Here is a 14,078-nt window from a genome sequence, read left to right on the forward strand (position 1 = left end):
TGATAATCATATATTATAAATATAAATTAAGAACAAGATTATTTTTAATCAAGAGTAATAATTTTTTTAAATTTTTTATTAATAAAAATATTTACATATTAATTAAAATAAATAGTTAGTATAGTTATTATGTGATGACCTGCTTAATTTTCATACATTTTTTTTCTTTTTATAATAAAACCAATATAGTAAATCCAGCAGACCATAATCAACCTGAACTCGTGGGTACCAAGGATACATCAAAAAATAGCACGAAAGCCTAAGCAGCAGGGAACATAAAATCATACACATCATATAATACCATGTACCCAACATCACTCATCATAATACTAGAGTTACTACATCCATTGTATTTATATATACACAATACACAACCCAAAAGATGTCCTAGGGTCGCTTCTCAAAAGTCCATCTAACCTTGTCAAAGTATTTACCCTTTAGAAAGGGCAGATCAGTAATAACCACCTCAACGGAGCTTTATCCGCTCTCTTATCAGGGGCTCTTGAAATGATCATATAATTTGGAGCGAGACACCTCTTAGTAAGGGAAATAAACTAATACTAGTGTGTGGCAACATGAGTTTATCCATGTTATACCTAAAAGCATATATATAAGCATATTTAGTAAAAATGTCTGTATCATTTCTCGAAAAAACATGTATAATCATAACATGACAAAACATAATGAATTTTCATAGCATAATTCATCTTATATTATAATAATACGAAAAAAACCCTGGTAGGTTAGCTGACTTTTTTCATGTATTACGCTCACATGACTGGGTTGTGTGGCCCAAAGGCGGGAACTAACAACAGTTGGCCGACTACTGTCAAGTCAAAAGTACAGTCTATAAGTCCGATGGGTCTGCCAAACCTGGTCCGTACACCAGGGGTGTAGAGACCCAAGCCTGTATAAGCTGGGTTTGTTGACGAAGGATCACGTTCGTCGACGAAGTCCTTCAGATCCTTGTCTACAAAATTCAAAGCCTCATCGACGAGCAAATACCGAGCGGATCATAGAAATATCCGGAACTTGACCTTGGTGACGAAGGAATGGCCTTGTTGACGAGCCGGGTGGTGGATTCGTTGATGAAGACACCGCCTCATCGATGAGTTGGACTTGGTCAAAGGCCCTATACATATCCATTTTTGAGTTGCTTAAGAGTTAAGTTTCTCCCAAAAGCTCTCTCTTTATCTACCAACGAAATCTCTCTCTCTCTCTCTCTCTACGATTCTTCGTCGTTTGTCGTCCGTTTCCAAAAACGGAGGGTACTGCGTGGATCAGAAGAGGAAACTCTACAATTTTAGCGGATCGAATCGTCATTTTGGAGATTTTCGGGTATTACCTAAAAATCGAGGTAGGGATTTGATCTTAGTTTTGATTGGATATTTGGATAGTAGTAGAAAATATAGTAAGATTATGTTTTGTGGTTTTAGGTTTTCAGGATTCCGGGTTGTTGGTTTGGATCGTTTCCAAACATAGTTTCTTTTCGAGTTTAAGGTAAGGGGAATTTGATTACAATAGTTATTTTTGGAAAACTAAACCGCTAAAAAGTTAGTTTATACTTATATGTATGATTTAACTGCTTAATTGCTAAATTCTACCAAGTAGAAATGCCAGTTTTACGATTTTACGGTTTTTGGTAAAAATGAGAATTTTGACGTATGATCTCCAAATCTTAGGAAAATCACTTATTTGGATTTATATTGTAATAGGAGATGCTTGAATCCTTTACTTTTCCTTTCAAATGATGTTTACTGGATTTATATCATTTAGCGAATTTTTGGACTAAACTTGTGTGATATATGTTGAAATGGAAATGTATGAATTTTCTATACTATTGATATAGATTATGGGAACGGAGTTTCAATTTGTTATACTAAGTATGTGAAAAATAGAGGCCGATGATACACCAAGCTGTATTTGTGAAAAGGGGTAAACCGAGTGGATAGGCGCCGGTTCGAAGCCGATGTGATTATTTGAATTTGTGAAAATACTGGAATTGCACAAGTTACTATATTTTATGATAAATTGTATATATAATAAATGGAACCACAACTTGCTACTAAAGGAGTTGAAAGATACTCCAATGTAAGAAGTTGAAAAAGCTTCAGTAATGGAGGTGAAAGAAACTCCAATGGCAAGGAATATTCCTCAACTGGAAGGGTACAGTGCAACCATTCATGTTTAAAATCAGTTTGAGTACATAGATAGTCAGCTAGCAAGAGTAATGAAACCACTAGTTAATTAATAAACCAGATGTGAGCAGTCGGACTATATATAGATACTTGACATATTCCTGCACAAACAGGACATTGTTGGTAATATCAGTGCACAACCCGTGCCATGGGGTAAATAGGAAAAACATGTATGACAAGCTGGTAGTTGTTCTAATATTCATATGCATGATTTAAATACTTAATGTGCAGATAAATGTTATACGATAGAGTATTATAAACAAATGTTTCAAACGTATGAGTTTGTATGAAAATGTGCATATATGCAGTCACACACTATTGTAACACTTTCTTCCTCACTGAGAGGTGTCTTACCCTATTATACAACCTTTGTTTTCAGGTCCATCAGTACGTCGGTCCTAGTAGCTAAAGGGACTGGGGAGATTATTTTTTGTTAGCTTATGTAAGCATTTGAATCTTGTATTAAACCTAGATGAAAGTCCTTTTTGGAGGGTTGTAATGACAAGATTTATTCTATGTCTGGTTTTATGTAATTGTGGATGTTTTAGTAAACTCTGGTATAAGACTAATAGAAATCCCAATGGATGTTTATGTTTTTCCGCGATATTAACATTGAAATTATGTATGATTTATACCTGTGTGTCCCTGGTTAAGGCGGGTTGTTTACGTATCTTGAATAAGTACAGGTTTTATGTATGAATGAGTGACACCTAGGTCCGTATGAAGGGCCGGGTCATTACAGTTGGTATCAGAGCATAGCCAGTCGGAAGTATGATTTGATTCATGCTGTCTGGTTAGGGATATATGCTAAACTTAGAAGTCTCTAGTTATAATAGTCTAGAATATACCAGAGTATAGGACAAGGATAAGACCTTGGATTTTGCTTTGTGTATTTGGAGACGAAAATTCATCGATAAACTTCTGTGTTTTTCTGGATCAGTTGAATGGTTCTAAAAATCACGGCAATCCATTGATGGTTTTGTTTCCTAATAGAAGGGTGAAATTCGAGTTCGAATGATAATGTCAAATTAATGGAGTAAGTCAATATTGGGAAGATGAATTTAAGGGATTGAGTCTATAATATGATAGTAGTAGTGACAGGTAGGCTATTACTTTCTAATGGATCCTCGTAAATGTTTTTAGGATGGAATCCAGGGATATCACTGCCAACGCGGGTGGTAGTAGTAGTGAGGATGCCGACCCCAAGGCTGGTAATGACTCTACTAGTGTATTGCGTGACTTTGAACAACAGCTTATGGCTAAGGTAGTGCGGATGAATAGGGGACAGGATCGTCTTACGACTGAGATGGGTTGCTCTATTGAGCAGTTCACTAGGTTGAAGCCCTCTGCTTTTGTGGGCAGTGTAGATCCAGTTCGTGCATAGAATTGGATCCAAGAGATCGAGAAGGTCCTAGATGTATTGAACTGCACTGAGAGGCAGAAAGTCGTTTTCGCCACGTTCAAGTTGGTAGGGGAGGCTAAGAGATGGTGGGTGTCTGTAAAGCATATGGAAGAGCACCGACCGATACCAATATCGTTGATGTGGGCCTGATTCAAAGAGCTTTTCTTTGAATGATATTTTCTGGCCACGGTTAAAAATGAGAAGATGGAAGAATTTATGAACCTGACGCAGGAATCGCTGACAGTGCAGCAGTACGCTACCAAATTCCAGGAGCTGTCCTGATTTGCTCCATTCGTGATACTGGATGAAGCAAAGAAGGCCTGGAAGTTTCATAGGGGTCTAAGGAGCGAGATTTGTAAGCAGACAGCAATTTTATAGTTCCAGGACTTTGCTGCGTTGGTTGATAAAGTCACGGTAGCAGAGGAGTGTTTGCTAAAGGACATAGAGGTTCAGGTCACAAAGAAAAGGCCAGCGCCTCCTAGTTCTTTGTCTAAGGCAAAGCAGGGTAATTGGAAGAAGAACAGTGGTGGCATGTCTCAGAACACCGCACGTTTTCAACTTTGCCCATTGTATGGAAAAGGACACTCGAGGCAATGTTGGTTGTCTACGGGGGCGTGTATGCGATGTGGTAGGCAGGGCACCAAATGAGAGACTATCCGATGCAAGGAAATAGTGGGGCCTCGTAGCACCCATACAAAGAAAATGCTCTAACACAGCGTGGCAGTCAGCAGGGGGTACGACCCAGGCTAGAGTACATTCTCTGACTCTTGGTGACGTTAAAAGCGCTGGTGACGTAGTCACAAGTATCATTTACATGCTTTCTCATAAAGCTGTAGTATTATTTGATTCCAAGGCAACACATTCTTTTATTTCCTGAGGTTTTATTAAATTGTGTGGATTAGAAGTGCAATTGTTAGATTATGAACTGGTGGTGGCTACACCGTATGGATCTATAGTCGGGTGTAGCAAGGTAGTTTGGGACTTCCCGATTGAAATACAGGGGAGGATACTACCATTTGATCTTGTGGTGTATGACATGTATGACTTTGATATCATCTCAGGGATGGACTGGTTGTTTGCCAGTTATGCCAGTATTGATTGCCGCCGGAGGGAGGTGTTGTTTAGATCACTAGGAAAGCAGGAATTTCAGTTGCTTGGATAGTGTGTGTGTTCTACACCACATATCCTTTCTGTTATGCAAGTTAGAATGCTACTCCTCAAAGGGTGCCAAGGATATCTGGCGTTTGTGAAAGACACGCCGGCGTAAGAACGAGAATTTGAGATGATTGCTATGGTACGCGAATTCCCTGATGTATTTCCAGATAACTTACCAGGGTTACCTCCGGATCGTGAGGTGGAATTTTCTATTGAGTTAGCTCCAGGTATGGCGCTGATATCGAAAGCTCCGTATCGAATGGCTCCAGCTGAGCTAAGAGAATTGAAGGAATAGCTCCAAGAGCTGCTTGACAAGGGGTATATTCGACCTAGTGTTTCTCCTTAAGGAGCACCGATATTATTTGTGAAGAAGAAGGATGGGTCGATGAGGATGTGCATTGACTACCGAGAACAGAATAAGGTGACGATAAAGAATAAATATCCGCTACCCAGGATTGACGATTTGTTTGACCAACTTCAGGGCACACAGGTTTTCTCTAAAATTGACCTATGGTCTGGGTATCACCAGCTAAAGGTGAAAGCGGAGGACGTTTCGAAAACTGCATTTTGCACTTGGTATGGCCATTTTGAATTTATGGTTATGCCTTTTGGTTTGACTAATGCACCTGCAGCATTTATGGATTTGATGAATAGGGTCTTTCACGAATATCTAGACCGGTTCGTTGTGGTATTTATCGATGATATCCTAGTGTATTCTAGGAGTGTTGCAGAACATGAAGTTCATTTGAGGCTAGTATTGAAAATGCTTAGAGATGAGAAGTTGTATGCTAAACTGAAGAAGTGAGATATTTGGTTGGAAAAGATTGCATTTCTGGGGCACGTGGTGTCTAAAGAAGGTATATCTGTGGACCCAAGTAAGATTGAAGCAGTAGTGGACTGGAGGAGACCGAAGAATGTTCTAAAATTAGAAGTTTTCTGGGTCTTGTAGGTTACTACCGCCGGTTTGTTGAAGGGTTCTCCAGTTTAGCAGGTCCTTTGATGAAACTCATGCAAAAGAACGTGAGGTATGATGGGATGGAAGAGTGCAAGATGAGTTTCCAGAAGTTGAAACGACGATTGGTTATTGCTCCAGTTCTGACCCTCCCATCCAGTGATGATGGTTTTGTTATATATAGTGATGCTTCGAAAAAGGGTCTTGGCTGTGTTCTAATGCAGTAGGGCAAAGTAGTTGCTTACACTTCTCGTCAACTCAAAGGATACGAGAAAAACTACCTAACGCATGATTTAGAACTAGCAGCGGTAGTGTTTGCACTGAAAATTTGGAGGCACTACTTGTACGGTGAAAGGTGTGAGATTTTTACCGACCATAAAAGTCTTAAATACTTTTTCACTCAAAAGGAGCTTAACATAAGACAACGCAAGTGGCTTGAATTGATTAAAGACTACGACTGTACTATTAGCTATCACCTAGGAAAGACTAATGTGGTAGCTGATGCTCTGAGTCGGAAGTTTGTTGATGTGTCAGTCTCAGCAGTGGAGGTTCAGCATTATATCTGTATGGACCTTGAGAGGTTGAGTTTGGAGGTAGTGAGAGGAAACCATCAAGCTGTCCTTGCTAGCTTGGTGGTACAACCGACTTTGCAAAAGAGGATCCGCATGGCATAGAAGGAGGATCCCGAGTTGGTTGAAATTATGGAAGGAATCCAGAAGCGGTTAAAGCTGAATTTCAGTATCTCTGGCGATGGGATATTGAGATTTCGCGGCAGGGTTTGTGTACCGAATGATGCCAAGATTAGATGGGTCATTCTAGAGGAGGCACAGCGCTCACTTTACACTGTACATCCTGGTAATACGAAATTGTATCGAGATTTGAGGGAATCTTTCTGGTGGTCCAACATGAAAAAAGAGATCGCTCGTTTTGTAGAGCAGTGCCTGACATGTCAGCGGATTAAAGCGGAACATCAGAGGCCGACAGGACCACTTCAGCCACTCGATGTCCCTAAGTGGAAGTGGGAACACGTCTCAATGGATTTTGTGACGGGTTTACCTGCGGCGGTGCATGGGCAGAATGCCATATGGGTTATAGTAGATCAGTTGACGAAGACTACACATTTCATTCCAATAAGAGTTAGCTACTCTCTGAATAGGCTGGCAGACCTTTATGTGCAGGAGGTGGTACGACTCCATGGTGTCCTTATATCTATTATTTTAGATCGGGATCTGCGTTTTACATCTCGTTTCTGGAAGAGTTTACTGGATGTCTTGGGATCACAATTGACATTCAGTACGTCTTTTCACCCGCAAACGGATGGACAATCGGAGAGGACTATACAGACGTTAGAGGATATGTTGCAGGCTTATGTACTAGATTTTGGTGATAGCTGGATACGATATCTACTGCTTGTTGAGTTTGCTTATAATAATAGTTACCAGGCGAGCATAGAGATGGCACCTTATGAGGCGTTGTATGGTCGTCGGTGTCGATCTCCATTGTACTGGGACCAGGTAGGTGAGCGGCAGATACTGGGTCCAGAACTTATCCAGCAGACCTTTGCAAAGGTCGGATTAATTAGGGAAAGAATCAAAGCAACTCAGAGTCGACAGAAGAGTTATGTTGATACTCATTGACGAGAGTTGGAATTCGAGGTAGGAGATATGGTATTCCTGAGAATCGCTCCGATGAAAGGGGTGATGAGATTTGGGAAGAAGGGGAAGCTAAGTCCTCGGTATATCGGACCTTTTGAGATCCTTGAAAGGATAGGTTCGGTTGCTTATCGAGTGGCTTTACCTTCGGCATTATCCAGAGTCCATGATGTATTTCACGTGTCTATACTGAGGAAGTACGTACTAGATCCATCACACATACTGAGTTACGAACCTCTAGAGATCAGTGATACCTTATCGTATGAGGATGTACCAGTGCAGATATTGGATCGGAAAGTGTAACAGTTATAGACTAAGGAAATACCTCTCGTAAAGGTATTATGGCGTAACCATGCAGTGGAAGAAGTTTCATGGGTGCAGATATTGGATCGGAAAGTGCAACAGTTATAGACTAAGGAAATACCTCTCGTAAAGGTATTATGGCGTAACCATGCAGTTTTGATTGGATATTTGGATAGTAGTAGAAAATATAGTAAGATTATGTTCTGTGGTTTTAGGTTTTTAGGATTCCGAGTTGTTAGTTTGAATCGTTTCTGAACGTAGTTTCATTTTGAGTTTAAGGTAAGGGGAATTTGATTACAATAATCATTTTTGGAAAACTAAACTGCTAAAAAGCTAGTTTATACTTATATGTATGATTTAACTGCTTAGTTGCTAAATTCTACCGAGTAGAAATGCCGGTTTAACGATTTTATGATTTTTGGTAAAAATGAGAATTTTGGCGTATGATCTCCAAATCTTATGAAAATCACTTATTTGCATTTATATTATAATAGGAGATGATTGAATCCTTTACTTTTCCTTTCAAATGATGTCTATTGAATATATATCATTTAGCGGATTTTTGGACTAAATTCGTGTGATATATGTTGAAATGGAAATGTATGAATTTTCTATACTATTGATATAGATTATGGGAACGGAGTTTCAATTTGTTATACTGAGTATGTGAATAACAGAGGCCGGTGATATACCGAGCTATATTTGTGAAAAAGGGTAAACTGAGTGGATAGGCGCCGGTTTGAACCCGATGTGATTATTTGAATTTGTGAAAATACTGGAATTGCATAGGTTACTATATTTTGCAATAAATTGTATATATGATAAATGGAACCACAACTTGCTACTAAAGGAGTTGAAAGATACTCTAGTAATAGGAGTTGACAGATACTCCAATGTAAGAAGTTGAAAAAGCTTCAGTAATGGAGGTGAAAGAAACTCCAATGGCAGGGAATATTCCTCAGATGGAAGGGTACAGTGCAACCATTCATGTTTAAAATTAGTTTGGGTACATAGATAGTCGGCTAGCAGAAGTAATGAAACCACTGGTAAATTAATAAACCAAATGGAGGCAGTCGGACTATATATAGGTACTTGACATATGCCTGCACGAACAGGGTATTGTTGGTAATATCAGTGCACAACCCGTGCCACGGGGTAAATAGGCAAAACATGTATGACAAGCTGGTAGTTGTTCTAATATTCATATGCATGATTTAAATACTTGATGTGCAAATAAATGTTATACGATACAATATTATAAACAAATGTTTCAAACGTATGAATTTGTATGAAAATGTGCATATATGCAATCACACACTGTTATAACACTTTCTTCCTTACTGAGAGGTGTCTCACCCTATTATACAACCTTTGTTTTCAGGTCCATCAGTACGTAGGTCCTAGTAGCTAAAGGGACTGGGGAGATTATTTTTGGTTAGCTTATGTAAGCATTTGAATCTTGTATTAAACCTATACGATCCTTTTTGGAGGGTTGTAATAACAAGTTTTATTATATGTCTGGTTTTATGTAATTGTGGATGTATTGGTAAACTCTGGTATAAGATTAATAGAAATCCCAATGGATGTTTATGTTTTTCCGTGACATTTACATCGAAATTATGTATAATTTATAGCTGTATGTTCCTGGTTTGGGCGGGTTGTTTACGTATCTTGAACAGGTACAGGTATTATGTATGAATGAGTGACACCTGGGTCCGTATGAAGGGTCGGGTCGTTACAAAGGGCATCCACACTTCTTAAAACCACATCGACTATCCGTCCTCACGCTAACCTCATAAGGCAGCGTTAACACAATATCATGATGATCATGAACACATAGCAGTTGTACCGTGCAAGTGCTAGCCCAAACCAAACCAACAAGGTTCTGATAACATATAGCATATAATCAAATTTTGATACATGGATATTTTATACTATTAATTGCCAAATCAATATCATCACTTCATTTTGCATATATGTATATATACATCATGAAAATCATCGGACCGTACGCTGGCATTTTATATTTTACCATAACTCGGCCCGTACGTCGGCAAAACATATCCATAGCTCGGCCCGTACGCCGGCAGAACATATTCATAGCTTGGCTCGTAAGTTGGCAAAACATATCCATAGCTCGACTCGTACGCCAGCAAAACATATCCATAACTCGGCCCATACGCCGGCAAAACATATCCATAACTCGGCCCGTATGATGGCAAAACACATCCATAGCTCGGCTCGTACGCCGACAAAATATATCCATAGCACGGCCCGTATGCCGATTTTTCATTATAACAGTATATATCATTATCATATTTCCAAAAACAGTAATTCCCCATAAATTCTACTCATACCACACAAAATGGGTATTACGTATATTCAAAACATAATTGAGACCCTAGAGCTTCCTGCAAGCTCCTCCAAAAATGTGATCTAAAGTGTGGGTCTCGATCTGACACAATAGATACTGGCACCCCATGTGAATGAACTATTTCCTGAATGTAAATCTCCGCCAACTTGTTGAGGGAGTTGCTGATCTTGATAGGTAAAAAGTGGATAGTCTTAGTCAATCGGTCAATAATCACCCAAATGGCATTCTGGCCGTGCAACGCTATCGGCAGTCTTGACACAAAATCCATAGATATATGATCCCACTTCTACGCTTGGATAAATAAAGGCTACAACTGCCCTGCCGGCCTCTAGTGCTCAATTTTTACCTGCTGGCACGTCAAACACTGGGCTACATACTCAACAATCTCTTTCTTCATACCAGTCCACCAATACGACTCTCACAGATCCTTATACATCTTCATACTTCCGTGATGAACCGTATACAAAGATCTGTAGGCCTCCCCTAAAATAGTCTTCCTGATCTCAGTATCATCAGGAAGGCATAATCTGGAACGGAACCGCAAAGCTCCATCATCTGCAATACTGAATTCCTCCCCCTGACCACTCTGCACTCTGTCCATCACCTCTGCTAATTCTAAGTTGTCTTTCTGAGCAGTTTTAATTCTTTCCTGCAGAGTAGGTTGCACTACTAAACTGGTGATACATACCTATGAATCACTCTCAACTAATTCAATGCTAAGTCTCTCCAAATCCATCATAATTGGATACTGGATCTCCATAGCCGCCAACGCTGGTTCCATAGACTTCCTGCTCAACGCATCAGCTATCACGTTAACTTTCCCTAGGTGATAACTGATGGTACAATCAAAAACCTTAATTAACTCCAACCACCTTCTCTGCCTCATGTTCAATTCCTTCTGAGTGAAAAATACTTCAAACTCTTGTGATCGGATAAAATCTCACACCGCTCGGCATACAAGTAATGCCTCCAAATTATCAATGCGTGTAGTACTGCAGCCAATTCAAGATCATGGGTAGGGTAGTTCTTTTATTTTCATATTATTTCAACTATTTGGAAGCATACGCCACCACCCTACCATGCTGCATCAAAACACAGTCAAGTCCTTTCAAGGATACATCACTGTAAATGAAATAACCCCCACCCCCTGACGAAATGACCAATACTGGTGCTGTGACTAACCTCTGCTTTAATTCCTAAAATCTTTGCTCACAACTGTCGTACCACTCAAATCTGACATTCTTCTTAATTAGTCGTGTCAGAGGCTCTAACAATGCTGAGAATTCCTCAATGAAACAACGGTAATACCAAACTAGCCCTAAGAAACTCTTGATCTCCTGGACGTTCTTCGGTCTAGCCCAATTCACTACGGCCTCAACCTTACTAGGATTCGCAAAAATACCATCTCCAGAAACAACATGCCCCAAAACCACGACCTTCTCAAGCCCGAATTCACATTTACTGAATTTAGTGTGCAACTTCTTTTCTCGAAGCGTCTGCAGAACCTGCCTCAAGTGCGTCTCATGCTCCTCATAGCTTCTTGAATAGACCAGTACATCATCAAGTCTTGAAAATCATCTTCGAGACGTCTTCTGCTTTCACTTTCACTTGATTATAGCCGGATCTAAGATCAATCTTCGAATAAACCTATGTACCCTGGAGCTAGTCAAACAAATCATGTATACGAGGTAGAAGATATTTGTTCTTGATTGTCATTTTATTAATCTCCTTATAATCTATATACATCCTCATAAACCATTTTTCTTCTTCACAAATAGAACCGGAGCTCCCCACGGAGATACACTAGGCCGTATAAAGCTCTTATCAAGCAAATCTTGCAGCTGATTCTTCAATTCTGCCAACTCTGCCAGCGCCATTCGGTAAGGTACTTTAGAAATCGACACTCTACCTGGAAGAAAATCAATAGGAAAATCTACCTTACGATCAGGTGGCAACCCCGGTAATTTATCTGGAAAAACATTTGTGAACTCCTTTACCACAAGTGTGCTAGTGAGTTTCAATTCATTCCCTGTAATTTCCTTCACAAATGCCACGAACCTTTGACAACGACTCAGCAATAGTCTCCTTACCTAAACAGATGAAACTAACTGGGGCGAAGATTGCACTTGCAACCCTACAAAGCTAAATTCTGCTCTTCCTGGAGGCCTGAATAACACTTCTCGTGAATGGAAATCTATACTGGCAAAATTAGCTGCTAACCAATCCATACCAAATATTACATCAAACCCATGCATATCTAGCACTATCAAATCAATAGGCAAAATCTTCCCCTGGATATCAACTGGACAGCTTCGGAGTACCCTACTACACCTTAATGCCGACCCGGTCGATGTAGATACCATCAGTTCAACATCTAAGGATTGTGTGTCTGCTCTACATAATTTAATGCATTCCGAAGACACAAACGAGTGTGTGGCTCCTGAATCAAACAATGCAATAACTTTAAAAGAAAACATACTAACCATACGTGTCACCACGTCACCGGCTATCTTAGCATCACCTAGCGTCGGAGTGAACACTCTGGCTGGAGCCATATTCCTCTGCTAGCCCCCACGTGGCGCCTGGTCACCGGCTATCTTAGCATCATCCAGCGTCAGAGTGAACACTCTGGCTGGAGTCATATTCCTCTGCTAGCCCCCACGTGGCGCCTGGTAGCCTCCTCAGTACGGTTTAGGAGCAAGAGCTGCATCTGGTGGTGTAGGGCAGTGTCGCACCATATGCCCCTGTCTATCACAGCGATGACAGACAGCTCCACCTACTCAACACTCTCCCCAGTGTCTCCTCTCATTAGTCTAACTGACAGGAGGACCCTGCACTACCCGCACCTCGCGTCCTCCAGTCTCCTACCTTCGTCCTCTACCATAGTTTCCTCTCCTTCACTGATTCTGTCTAGTACCCTGCTGGTAGCTCGAAGATGCATATCTCTTCCTCTGTCCCTACTCCTCTGCATCCAAACACTCACCAACCTCTGCCAAGGCTGCTTTATCAACTAATTCAGCAAAATCCTAGATCCGTAGCACTACCACCTTCTTAAATATGCTTCACCTCAAGCCTTTTTCAAACTGTCTCGCTTTCTTCACCTCATCAGGGACAATATACGGAGCAAAATGAGAGAGCTCAATAAAACGCACTGCATGCCATTGGACTGATAACTGTCCATGATTCAAACTCAAGAACTCTTCCACTTTAGCCTCCCTGACAGTAGTTGGAAAATATCTATCGAAGAATAATTCCTTAAACCAATCCCAAGTCATGGCTATTGGCGTAGTCCTCTACTGCTCCAGAAGCCTCACAGAAGCCCACAACCTCTCAGCCTCTTCCGTCAGTCTATAGGTGGCGAAGAGGACTCTCTGTTCTTCGGTACACTACAACACGGCCAAGACTTTCTCAGTCTCCTACATCCAATTCTCAGCGGCTGCAGGATCGACTCCTACTTAGAATGCTTGAGGATTCATCTTAGTAAACTTTTCTATAGTGCACCCACGGTCTGCAAATGGACCTCCCTGCTCTCTAGAAGTCTTAGTGATCTTAGCTATAACCTGCTGAGTCACGCTGCATAGTACTGCATTAGAGTCAGTCCCACTTGCACTTGAGGGCCCTGCCCCATCACTGCCGCTCACATGGGCACTACCTCCTCCTAGATCCATCTTGAAAAACAATAAATGCAACTCAGTAATCCTATCCTTATAATTTACCCACTTAACTTAGCCTCTTATCTCAACACTCTCATCTTATTTCTAACCCTAGTCCCTATATTTTAGGAACATAACTCGACAATAGTTTATTATGGTTTTCTTGAAATCGTCACCCTGGGAAAAATACAGAAACCACCACGGAAGTTCTGCCTCTAGACTGTAGAACAATACCTTAAATCATTTTCCTATACTCTAGTATCGTTTCCGCTACACTCTAAAGTTTACAAAACCTAGCAACCTAGGCTCTGATACCAAACTGTAATGACCTGGTTAATTTTCATACATTTTTTTCCTTTTATAATAAAACCAATATAGTAAATCCAATA

Source organism: Malania oleifera, chromosome 2, assembly GCF_029873635.1.
Source record: "Malania oleifera isolate guangnan ecotype guangnan chromosome 2, ASM2987363v1, whole genome shotgun sequence".
Taxonomy (NCBI): domain Eukaryota; kingdom Viridiplantae; phylum Streptophyta; class Magnoliopsida; order Santalales; family Ximeniaceae; genus Malania; species Malania oleifera.